The sequence below is a fragment of the Echinops telfairi genome, unplaced genomic scaffold, assembly GCF_000313985.2.
Source record: "Echinops telfairi isolate 266 unplaced genomic scaffold, ASM31398v2 ScPeMD7_23;HRSCAF=83, whole genome shotgun sequence".
NCBI lineage: Eukaryota > Metazoa > Chordata > Mammalia > Afrosoricida > Tenrecidae > Echinops > Echinops telfairi.
Genome location: NW_022103920.1, coordinates 22,814,818 through 22,825,516, shown reverse-complemented (window position 1 = coordinate 22,825,516; position 10,699 = coordinate 22,814,818). Strand labels below are relative to the sequence as shown.

The 10,699-nt window shown below is 39.7% G+C and overlaps 1 protein-coding gene across 12 annotated transcripts in view; it reads right to left on the bottom strand.

Annotated features, from left to right (window-relative positions):
• Window positions 1-10,699, bottom strand: part of CADPS2 (calcium dependent secretion activator 2) — a 382,815-nt gene that overhangs the window by 315,310 nt on the left and 56,806 nt on the right. The gene's annotated exons all lie outside the window — the stretch shown is intronic.

Sequence of the window (10,699 nt, the reverse complement as noted above, 5' to 3'; positions counted from 1 at the left end):
AAAAAAAAAAAAAAAAAAAAGATAAAACTTTCTACTTGTGTTGAGTCACAGTTTATTAAACCCTCAGGGTTTAAAGAGTCACCATGAGTCAGAATTGACTCAATTGAAAAAAAAGTCAAATGGAGGGCACCTCCTAGGAGTTCTGCTGCGAGTGAGTACTGGCTGGGATACAGAGGTGAACAAGCAGACAGTTTTTTGGCTTTCCCTCACTCCCAACACCAAAAAGCCTGAACACAAGACAACACATCCATCCTTTCGTGCAGGTCTACACAAAGGTCAGATTAGAGTGGAGAAAATGTTAAACACCCAGCAAAACGCAGGTAAACTTTGTTCAGCTGCTTAAAGACTACAGACGGACCATGGTATCGTTAAAGAGCAGCATTCAAAAGGAGAATAGGCATAAGCCAGGCAAACATGATGGTGGTCCTGGGGATTCTATGGTGAGATAAGAAAAGGACGGACCAGCCCTCTGAAGACCCCAAAGGCTTGGCAGTGAGACAAGGGGTTTTGGAGGAATGAGATGCTGCAAGAGATAGGTAGGAGGTGGGTGAGACAGGGCGATTTCATAAGCTACTACATAAGATTCATAAGGCATGCTAGGGTGTTGGGACTTTGTTCTTATAGCAATTCCCATTGGGTTTAATGCCGTGGTGTGACCTGATCAGTAAGACGTGTGCTTTGAGAGGGAAAGATCATGTTGTCTTTGGCAGGGCCAAATGGCTGAAGGGCAGTAAAACACCAGTTTTCGGCTTCTGTGTTTGGGCTTAAAGGGGGTGGGATGGTGGTGGCAGGAAGTTCTGTTATAACTTCTGTTTTTATACCAGTTCTGTTATAAAAAAATTTAAGGTTAATTTAAAAAATCAATCTCATTTTAAAAACATTGTTCTCATACCTTCTTTTTAGCTTTATAAACTATAACGAGTAATATCTGTTAAGTATATCCTTGCTGTGGACGAGTTTTCATACCATCTCAAGAAAATAAATATACTGTTAATTATAAGTAAATGAAACTATGATTCAAAATTAAACAGAAACACACTTATCTTCACTGTGTCAAATGACAAGATGGTTTAATGGAAAAGCTAGCATAATTCTGAAGGGAAAGAACGTGTGACTAAGTGTCTCAGTAACTGACATTACTTGTAATAGTTTATTAGCCAAAAGGGAGGTATAAGAACAATGTAACAATATTACTTCAAATACACTAAATGTAATATGAACTATCTTTTTATATTTGCATAAGTGATCCTAAATATTTCTGTTTCTACAGGAAAACTGCAGAAGTTGATATTTTAAACTGCTCATTTGATTCAGCAAGGATTACAATTCCTCTCCCAGTCTGAGAAATTACATTTGACATTTATAACAGAAGAACATTGCTTTCCTTAAAACTTCATCAAAATTCTATTTTAGATCGAATTGTTTGAGTCATTTCTCAATTGTGCAAATGTTTACTTTGTAAGGGATTGTTTGCTACTATTTTCTAAAATATTAATACTATAAATGTATTTGTCTAGGAAAATATATATAGGCAAAGAAAACCAGAGCACTGCTGCACTAAACTGTTTTTTAACAGCTTTTTTAGTAAGGCTAACATATCAGAGCCAGAAAGGTTATCAACCTGCTAACAACCCCATATCACTGCATGGAACTACAAGTGCGTATTTCTAAACATATTTATTAAATAAGAGAAACAAATGTGATATATATTTATACGTATGTATATGTATATACATTGATGTACATATGTGTGTCTCTATATCTATATACATATCTCATTTGGTTTATATAATTTCAGATAGAATCAACAGATATTAATCTGTGGGTGGAAAAATGTTTAATATCCATATTTTCTTTTAACATTTGCATATTTATTACCTTTGTTTGTAACCATTGTTTACCATTCAATTTATTTGAAGGTTAATATCTTATGAAAATTTAAAGGTGGATTTTAAATTGAGCAAATTCTAGGTTCACATGCAGCTGTAAGAAATACACAGAGGTTCACTGCATGCTTCACTCAATTTCCACCGCTTTGCAAGCCTACAGCAGAATGTATGAGGGTGCTCCAAACAATCTGTGGGAGAACTCCATTGACTTTTGATTCCATTTGTTCCACCAACTTTTTGAAGCCCCCTTTAATAGCCAAGATATGGACTCCAACTGCTTCAATCACTGATTTCCTTCAGATCTTCACAGATTTAGAGGTACCTATTTGTGTGTGCTGTGCATATTGGTCTAAACATATGATCCATGGTCTATGGGGGCTCACGTATCCTCTACCACAGACCCAAGCTGCCCTCCTATAACCACACCTACACCCCTCAACCAGTCCTGGGCTGGTTAATTTTAATCATGATGTGCCTTATTTTACACAAAACGTAAAATTCAATTGTGCTAGGGAAAAACTGGATTCTACTTTAATTTTCCTTATGAAACTAGAGATGCATGCCCATGAAAGGCAAGCATTTGTACACATCTGAGCGCATCACGACAGGCTCCTTGGACCTTTTCTTAATTCAGATCAGCGGTTCTCAACCTGTAGGTCGTGACCCCTTTGGGGGTCAAACGACCCTTTCACATCCTTCACCTAAGATCATCGGAAAACACATAAATGTTTCACAATATATAATTACATATTGTTTTGTGATTAATCACTATGCTTTAATTATGTTTAATTATGTTCAATTTGTAACAATGAAAATACATCCTGCATATCAGCTATTATGATTCATAACAGTAGCAAAATTATAGTTATGAAGTAACGATGAAAATAATGTTATGGTTGGGGCTCACCACAACATGAGGAACTGTACTAAAGGGTGGTGGCATTAGGAAGGTGGAGAACCACTGATTTAGATGTCTAGGTATTCTCTTCCAAGCTGTCAACTTAACTCCCGGGTGCACATCTACAGCTTGCCAGCATAACAATCTTACATTTCCAGCTGTCTACTTGCCATTTCCAATTGCAAGAAAGAACAGCAGCTTCGATTTAACAAGATCAAAAGACAATTTTGATTTCTACTTCCCCACCCAGAATCTTACTTTGAGTAATCCCATTTCAGATAAATGGCACCCCCTACTCGCCACAGTGGTCGAGCCCCACACCTGTGTCATCGTTCACTTCATTCTTCCCCTCACAGCTCACACCTGTTCCACCTGAAGCACTTCCAGTGCAGTCTAGACCCACGCAGCTGATGCCAGGGGCTGAGAAGGCACCCCAGTATCTGTGTCTGGGGTGCATTAGAATGTCACACCAGCTACTTGTAGGTGCATTACATTTTTGGCAAAATAATTCAAGGTCTGTAATAATGAAGAGGAATCTACTTTTGAACCATCCATAAGCACACACAGTTTGTGGAAACAACATGAGTTGCCAAGATGGATGGAATGCAGATGTGGGGAACATGTAAGATGTTGGTAACACCTTGACCCTAGGCCTGACTTGGGGCTGCTTGATTATACCAAGTGGGGGGGTAGGTGGACTCTGGTATTGGTGGGAGAGACCAGAGGCAAATTTGCACCTAATGGGGGCATTTTCATCTTTTAATTTCATGTTCTGTTACTTTTAATGCCTAGTTGCAATGTTTTATGTGACGATAGATTATTTACCCCACAGATGCCCTGCCCTTTCCTGGCACAGCGTCATTCCCAAGGCTGTCACAGAGGGTCATTCAGCCCTGCCAGTAACAGATGCCCAAAGACAGCCCGACTGTACGACGCCTCTAGTTTTAATGACGCAGAACTTTTTACCTCTTTAATACCAAAATATTTCGCTTTCTTGACCAATACTTAGCAGTACTTTCATTTGCCTCTTGCTTCTTATACAGGGATGCCCATTTCCACATACAGAGTTTGCCAGGCTTGGCTGTTCTTCACCCAGGGTCTGGGAGTTTTCGAGTTGGGAGCAAAATTGTGTAGCAATGTGCTCCCCTGCTGCTCTAGGGAACGGTTTGAGTATCACAGCTGATCCATGACAGTCACAGCGTGATAATACAGAGGAAAAACACCACTATTCTTGGGGAATATTCTTTGTCAGAGCTCCTATCCTCCCACTGCTTCCCCTGCCACCCAAGTGGATTTGGGTTTTGGAATGGAAAACATGGAAAATGGCTGCCTCAGATCTATACTTCTTCCACTTTATGACCAGAAGGTTTGCTAAGCCTCTATAAAGGGACTCCAAGATACTGGCTTTTAACCTGTCAAACTGGAAGGGATATAAGGCACTTATTGGCTTTGTATGCATTTTTGTCTGTACTTAATGAATAGCAACTAGCTACAAAGTTTGAGGCCCTCAAGGACTGCACAATGATTACAGAAAAAAACAAAATGCCAATGTGAAAAGGAAGTGATTGATTAACTACTGCGACAATTCACAGGTGGCAGAGGGTTTTTTTCCTGCTTGGAAGAGTGTAGTCTACTTAATGTCCTCGATTTTACCTCTCTGGGTTCTCATATCCAGTACAATAGCTACACAGAACTCACACACTTTACAGATCAAGGGTTTATTAAGGAAGTTGTAATGTCAGTGAGAAATACACAGGGTTAAGTTGTTTATCAGGACATTGCAAAGTTCTTTCAGGTCGGCTCATAAATGTCCAAAGGGGCATGCCAGTCAGCCTTAACCTCCAACCCGAAGGCATTCAGCTTAAGTTCCATGGGACAGCAAACTCAGCTCCTTGAATTGTGTGCCCCGAGGTACCCAACTCCGGTAAGCCTCGGGCTGAAGGCACTCAGCTGTACTTCCATGGGTCAGCCAACTCAGCTTTCAGACTTCAGTGTCCAGCGGCACTCCACTCTGCAAGGCGGCCTCCTGCACAAAGGTACTCAGTTTGTCCACGGGTTGGGAAGTCCGACACTCTGTCCCGTGCTCTGGCTCCTGGGTCTGCTGCTCCTCTTCTGATGTTACAGCTGTCTTCTGGATCCCGGAGAGTCACTGTGCAGGTCTCGGGTCCAGAGGACACGTTCCACTCCTGGCTCTTGCTGGTACTAAGAACCCTCCCCTGGCTTCCCATTTTATATGCAGCAGGATGGCATTGCAGGGAAATTTGTTCACAATCACCTACGGGTGGATCATGTCACCATCTTGCCCCACTTTGTTACCAGGCCCATGCAAGGAGATGCCATTTGGTGGGAGTTAGCGACTTTATAGTTAGAAGAGTCACACTGAACCTGTCAATGTCGCCTTAAGTGGTATCAAGATGGATTTGCAAAGATGACAGATGAAACATGAACTTTGCAGAGGAAACACTGACCTGATAAAGAAGTCTTTCATTCCTGACTCAACTAACCCTCGGCTCGCCTGACCTTAATGAGCTTTTGTTTCATGAAACCAATTCTGGCCAACAAGCGACCAGCAGCTCCCTGTCCTGGATGTCCTTGTAAGAACTAGGAAGCTCGTGCTGGCCAACTGTCCCACTGTTTAGAAAATTTGAAATTCAGTATAAACTTAATTTTACGATTACCCAGCAGCTTCATTTTATACCCTGCAAGATCACTCTGCCAGTGTTTCCAAATCAACAAATGTCATCTATTTTAATTTACTAAATTTGGTCATTTCTTTAAAAAAAGAATCTCTTAAGTAGTGCGTTTCAATAGCATTTTTTAGGCGTGACTGCCTCTCTCTGATTAATCTCGTTTGTGGAGCCGGGTTATTTGCCCAATTATTGCCAATCGCTAAACCAAAGGAAACCCATAGCAACTGGAGTCATAACAGCCCTGTAAGGTTTTGGACAGAGACGGTTACTCTAAGATTTTCTTGGCTATAATCTTTAAAGTGTTGAAGAACAAAGATGTTCCTCAGAGCACTCAGGTGTGCCTGACTCAAGCCATAGGTTCTCAGTTATCTCATATGCATGTGAAAGGTGGACAATGAATAAGGAAGACTAAAGAGGGGCTGATGCTTCTGAATTATAATTAGTGAAGAACACTGAACCTACAGTGGACTGCCAGAAGAACAAATCTACTTTGGAAGGAGTATATTAGAAATGAGGGTAGCATACCTTCAGCTCGAGCAGTAAACATGTTACTGGGAGAGATCAGTCTCTGGAAAAGCACATCATGCTTGGTAAAGGAGAGGGTCATTAAAAGAGAAGAAGATCCTCAATGAAACTAATGGACACAGTGGCTTTAATAGTGGGCCTCAGCCTAATAATTGTGTAGATGGTTCAGGATTGGGCAGTGCTTCCTTCTACTTTACAGAGGCTCCCGATGAGTGGAACCTTCTACATGGTACTTACTAACAACAATCTTGACAGAAGCAACTGCTCGGTGATTTTCTCTTGTGGAGAGCTAGGTGGGTTCGAACTACCAACATTTCAGTGAGCAGCCAAACACCTAACCATTGTGTCCCTAAGTTTCCTTAAATATTTTATTAGTTTCCAGCATATTAATTTATTTCATCGATAAATTTGTTAATCTTCTACCCTCACTTGGATTACAAAGTTATCAAAAAGATAGAGGCTGATTCTACTGACTGACTGACTGTTCCTGCTCTGCCTATTTTTGTTGGCTCTGTACTTTGAATCACAAACACAAACAGTTGGGTTTTGGCGGCTGTAGACATCAGTGTCTAATTTTCTCTCTAGCAGAGGGCACACATCAGCACGCTGAGCTGACTTTCTTCTCTGCTCCAGCTCTCCGTCTCCAACTGAAGGTCACGTCTTTGTTAGGCTACATTGACCTCAAACTCATACTAAATTGATCATGGCCCTATGGTGGTTCTGCCTTCCTTGTTGATCAGGCTGAAATCTCAAGAGCTGTCATTATGATGGCATCTCTCTCACATCCCATCATAAATGTCACCATTTCCCTACTTATCTCGATCATGGGTCATGACTCTACCCTATTTGAGAATTTATTGCTCTACAACTGTTTGCTGAGTTACCCTATTAAGCTTTTTCTTTTGCTCCTCTCACTGAAATGTGACTCTTCTACTGGCTTGAAATTATTCTCCTTATTACAATACATCTTTAGCATGTTATCTCCCAGCTCAAAATTTCCCAAAGTTTCCCACCACCAGACAGAATCAAGACCTACTATTATGTATTGGATTCATCTCTCTTGTGTGCATATAGAATAGTGTTAGTTTATGTAACTTACTTGGGGAAACTGAAATCTACCACTTAAATGATATTGTATGTTCTTTGATTTGGATGAAGAATAATGGCAGGGGAAAGTGGTGGGAGAAAGAGAATAGAGAGTAAGGACTGAATATGAATGAATGAGACTAAGTGAATATAAACAATTAAGAAGGATGCTCAAACACCTTAGCCTATTATCTAGGTCCATGAATATGGTGTACCGATCTATATTCCTAACCTCTAGTATAATTCCACTATCTATAATAATCAAATAAAATTGGTCAATTCATTGTTTAGTAAACACCTTGTATTTTACCAATCATGTATTCTGCTTGTTTCTTCTACGAGAGATTTTCTTCTTCCTTGCCTTCATTGTGCAGCTCAATCTCCAAGTCTTCAGAAGAAACCATCTCAATAAGCTATTCAGCAACAAAGAAGGTACTAGCTGATAACATATTGTTCATAGTTGTCATATTATTATTACAGTTCTCTACTACTTCAAATTGCAAGGTGAGCCCATTAGTGGATCACCCTATCCCAATGATAGGAATCGTGGAAAGTCCTCTCCAATGGTGGGGACCAAACAACAAAGTCTCACTTTTAATACCAATACAAAGAATACATTCACCTGTGTAAGAAAGGGTCCTGGGCCATAACATACCCTTCAAAACTACACCTTTCTGTGACTCATCCTGATTTTATCCCAAAAAGAAAACTTCTAGTTTCCATTGAGAATGCATTGGTAATTTCTTACCACAGAAAGAACACAAGGAAATGAAGCTGTTCCCAAACTCTCAAGAGCAGAGATATATTTCCTAAGTCATGTAGAGAAGAATCAGGTAGTTTTCTGTACATGAACCCAAAGCTTTTAATAAACTGCCTTATATCTACCTTGTAAATTATGTATGAAAACTTGACTCAGAAATAATAGTTCAGCCATAGATTCTTGTAGAACAGTTCTGAGACTCTTAAAAATGCATTTCCCTAAGCACAATTTCCTTTGAATACTTGAAAGAAGGGAAAAGATGAATGAGTTAATTAGATATAAAATTACCCTATGTGAACCACACTATATTAAATAATGGATCAAAATGCTCAAATCAAGAGCATAAGAAATTTAATCTAAAAAATAAAAGCCAAATGGTGCTACAGCTTAGAGGCTATGCATGTATCTGTGTGTGAGTGTGTGGGTAAAATGTTAACTATACCTTGGCAAATTCTTCCACATATTTTCTGCAGTATTTTATTTGGTACTGACATTTAATATTCTTGACAATCATAATAAATAATACTCCCAGGAAATTATCTACTAAATATACTTAACCACAATACAATAGTTGAATATATATTCACATAAATGAGATCATGCTGATAGCAAGATGTTAGCATTAAATAACAAAATAGACATTACCCATGATAGTACACAGTTTCCTAGAGTAGACTGGGAGTCCAGTCTAGTCATTGGTAATAAGGGCTAATTTCTCCAGTACTTATTATATGTCATGAAATGTTTTGTTTTTTAGGTATCTCATTTAAATAAATCTCAGGAATGGGAGGAATTTTCCCCATGAATGGGAAGATAATTCTCAAAGGAATTATCCCCTCTTAGTGATAAAACGTCACAGCATGGAGAGTTTTAAGCCACTTTCCCAGAGTCATACACATGTGGTGGAATCAAGGGCCCACAGTTTCACTCCAGAGTCCATGTGACTACCTGAATTATGCCTGTACTCAACTGCCTCCTCCTCCAATCCTTCAACATATGAATGCATACCACATTCAATCCACTGTACAATTACGAGAATAATTACTGATTAACTATTTATCTTAAGTTCAAAACATTAACAATCCTATGTAAAACAGAAAGGAACCCTGCCTGGTTCTGCGCTATCCTCACAACTGTTCCAGTGTTAGAGCCCTTGTTACAGCCCCTGCAGGGCATTCCTTTGTTTTGCTGTCCCTCTACTTTACCAAGCATGATGTCCTTGTCAAAGGGCTGGTCTCTCTGGATAACATATCCCAAGTACATGAGACCAAGTCTTGTTTATTTTGTTTCTAAGGACCATTCTGGCTATACTTCTTCCCTAACAGAAATACCACTAATATAAAGTAGAACATTACAAGCATCTGTCAGCGGAGGTTTGTATGCGGTCATCATGCTGAACGGATTTCATTGGATCCTCCAGGCAAGGGCCAGGAAAGGAGCCTCCAGGGAAGAAGATCTGATCTATTTTAAGAATCTGCTGATGAAATCTCTATGGATCATAACAGTCTACCCCTTAGCATTTGGTTCCATTGCGGTCAGTTAGTCAGGGGATGGCTCTGCAGCAGCTAACAGCAACAATATTTAAGAAAAATGAAGTGTTCTAAGACATATGTTAATATATATTTTATATTAATGTATAAATATGTATAAATTACATAGAATTATATATATGTAGACTTATATTATATAGTATTATATTACATGATACTTTCTGTGTGCCAGATTTACAGTCTCAGACTTGCGGCTGTGTATGGTTTTGCACTTTGGGAAACTTATTGAACTTAAAACACTATCTGTTTCTTCTGGTAGATTGCCAGAATTATAGCCTCTTTTTAAAAAGTAGTTTCAAAAGCGAAGGAAAAGGGCGGGGAGCCCTGGTAGCGTCATGGGTTACACATTGTGCAGCTACCTGCAAGATCAGCAGTCTGAGTCTGCCAGCTCCTGCATGGCAGAAAGATGAAACTTCTGCTTTTGTAAGTATTTACGGCCTCAGACACCCTAGGAGGCAGTTCTACTCTCTCCTACAGGATCGCCATGAGTCAGAATTGACTCAATAGCAGTGGATTAAAGGGTAAGGAAAAGGATGGTTGTATACTCACAAAAATGCCTAATCGTATTTAATCCTTTTAGCCGGTTATTCAGGTCATAGTATGTTACATCCTCTTTACGTTAGACTAGAAAAAAATTAAATGCTCCTCTTACCCTAATCGCCTTAACGTCGTGCAGGACCAACGGATCATTATCTTCATATGATCTTACTTGTGTAATGGGTGGCAGCCAGTAATCCTAGACATTTACTAAAAACTGGTAGAAGGGGCTCTATTGTTAGTAACATTTAAAATACCTTCTTTAATAGAGAAGTGTGTTCAAGAGTCTCATAAGCTTTCTGATAAGCAGGGCTCTCATCTGTGCCTATGCAGGGGCATTCAAGACTTGTGAACTCTGTACACAGGGCATGGAACTAAGAGTATCTGTGCTCAAAGAATATAGTTTCCCACCCAGTTTAACTTGAGAAGTTAGATGCTATTGAGATTGTTTTGACCCTGAGTTACAGCCACCGAAGGATAGCGTGGTAATAAAAGACAAATCTTTTATGCTGAATTTTCAATACCACTGACTCAATTCTGACTCGCAGCCAGCCTATATACAGGGTTGGGGACTGCAGACTTTTTCAGGAGCTGACAACCTCATCATTCCCTGACAAAATGGCTGGTGGCTTTGAACTCGCAACCTTGGCAGTTAGTCCAGCACTTTATCTGACAGCACCACCAGGGCCTCTGCGTGTCACTCTCGTCCACCCACAGTAAAATTTTCTTTTTAAAATGATTTTATTGGGGGCTTGTACAATTCT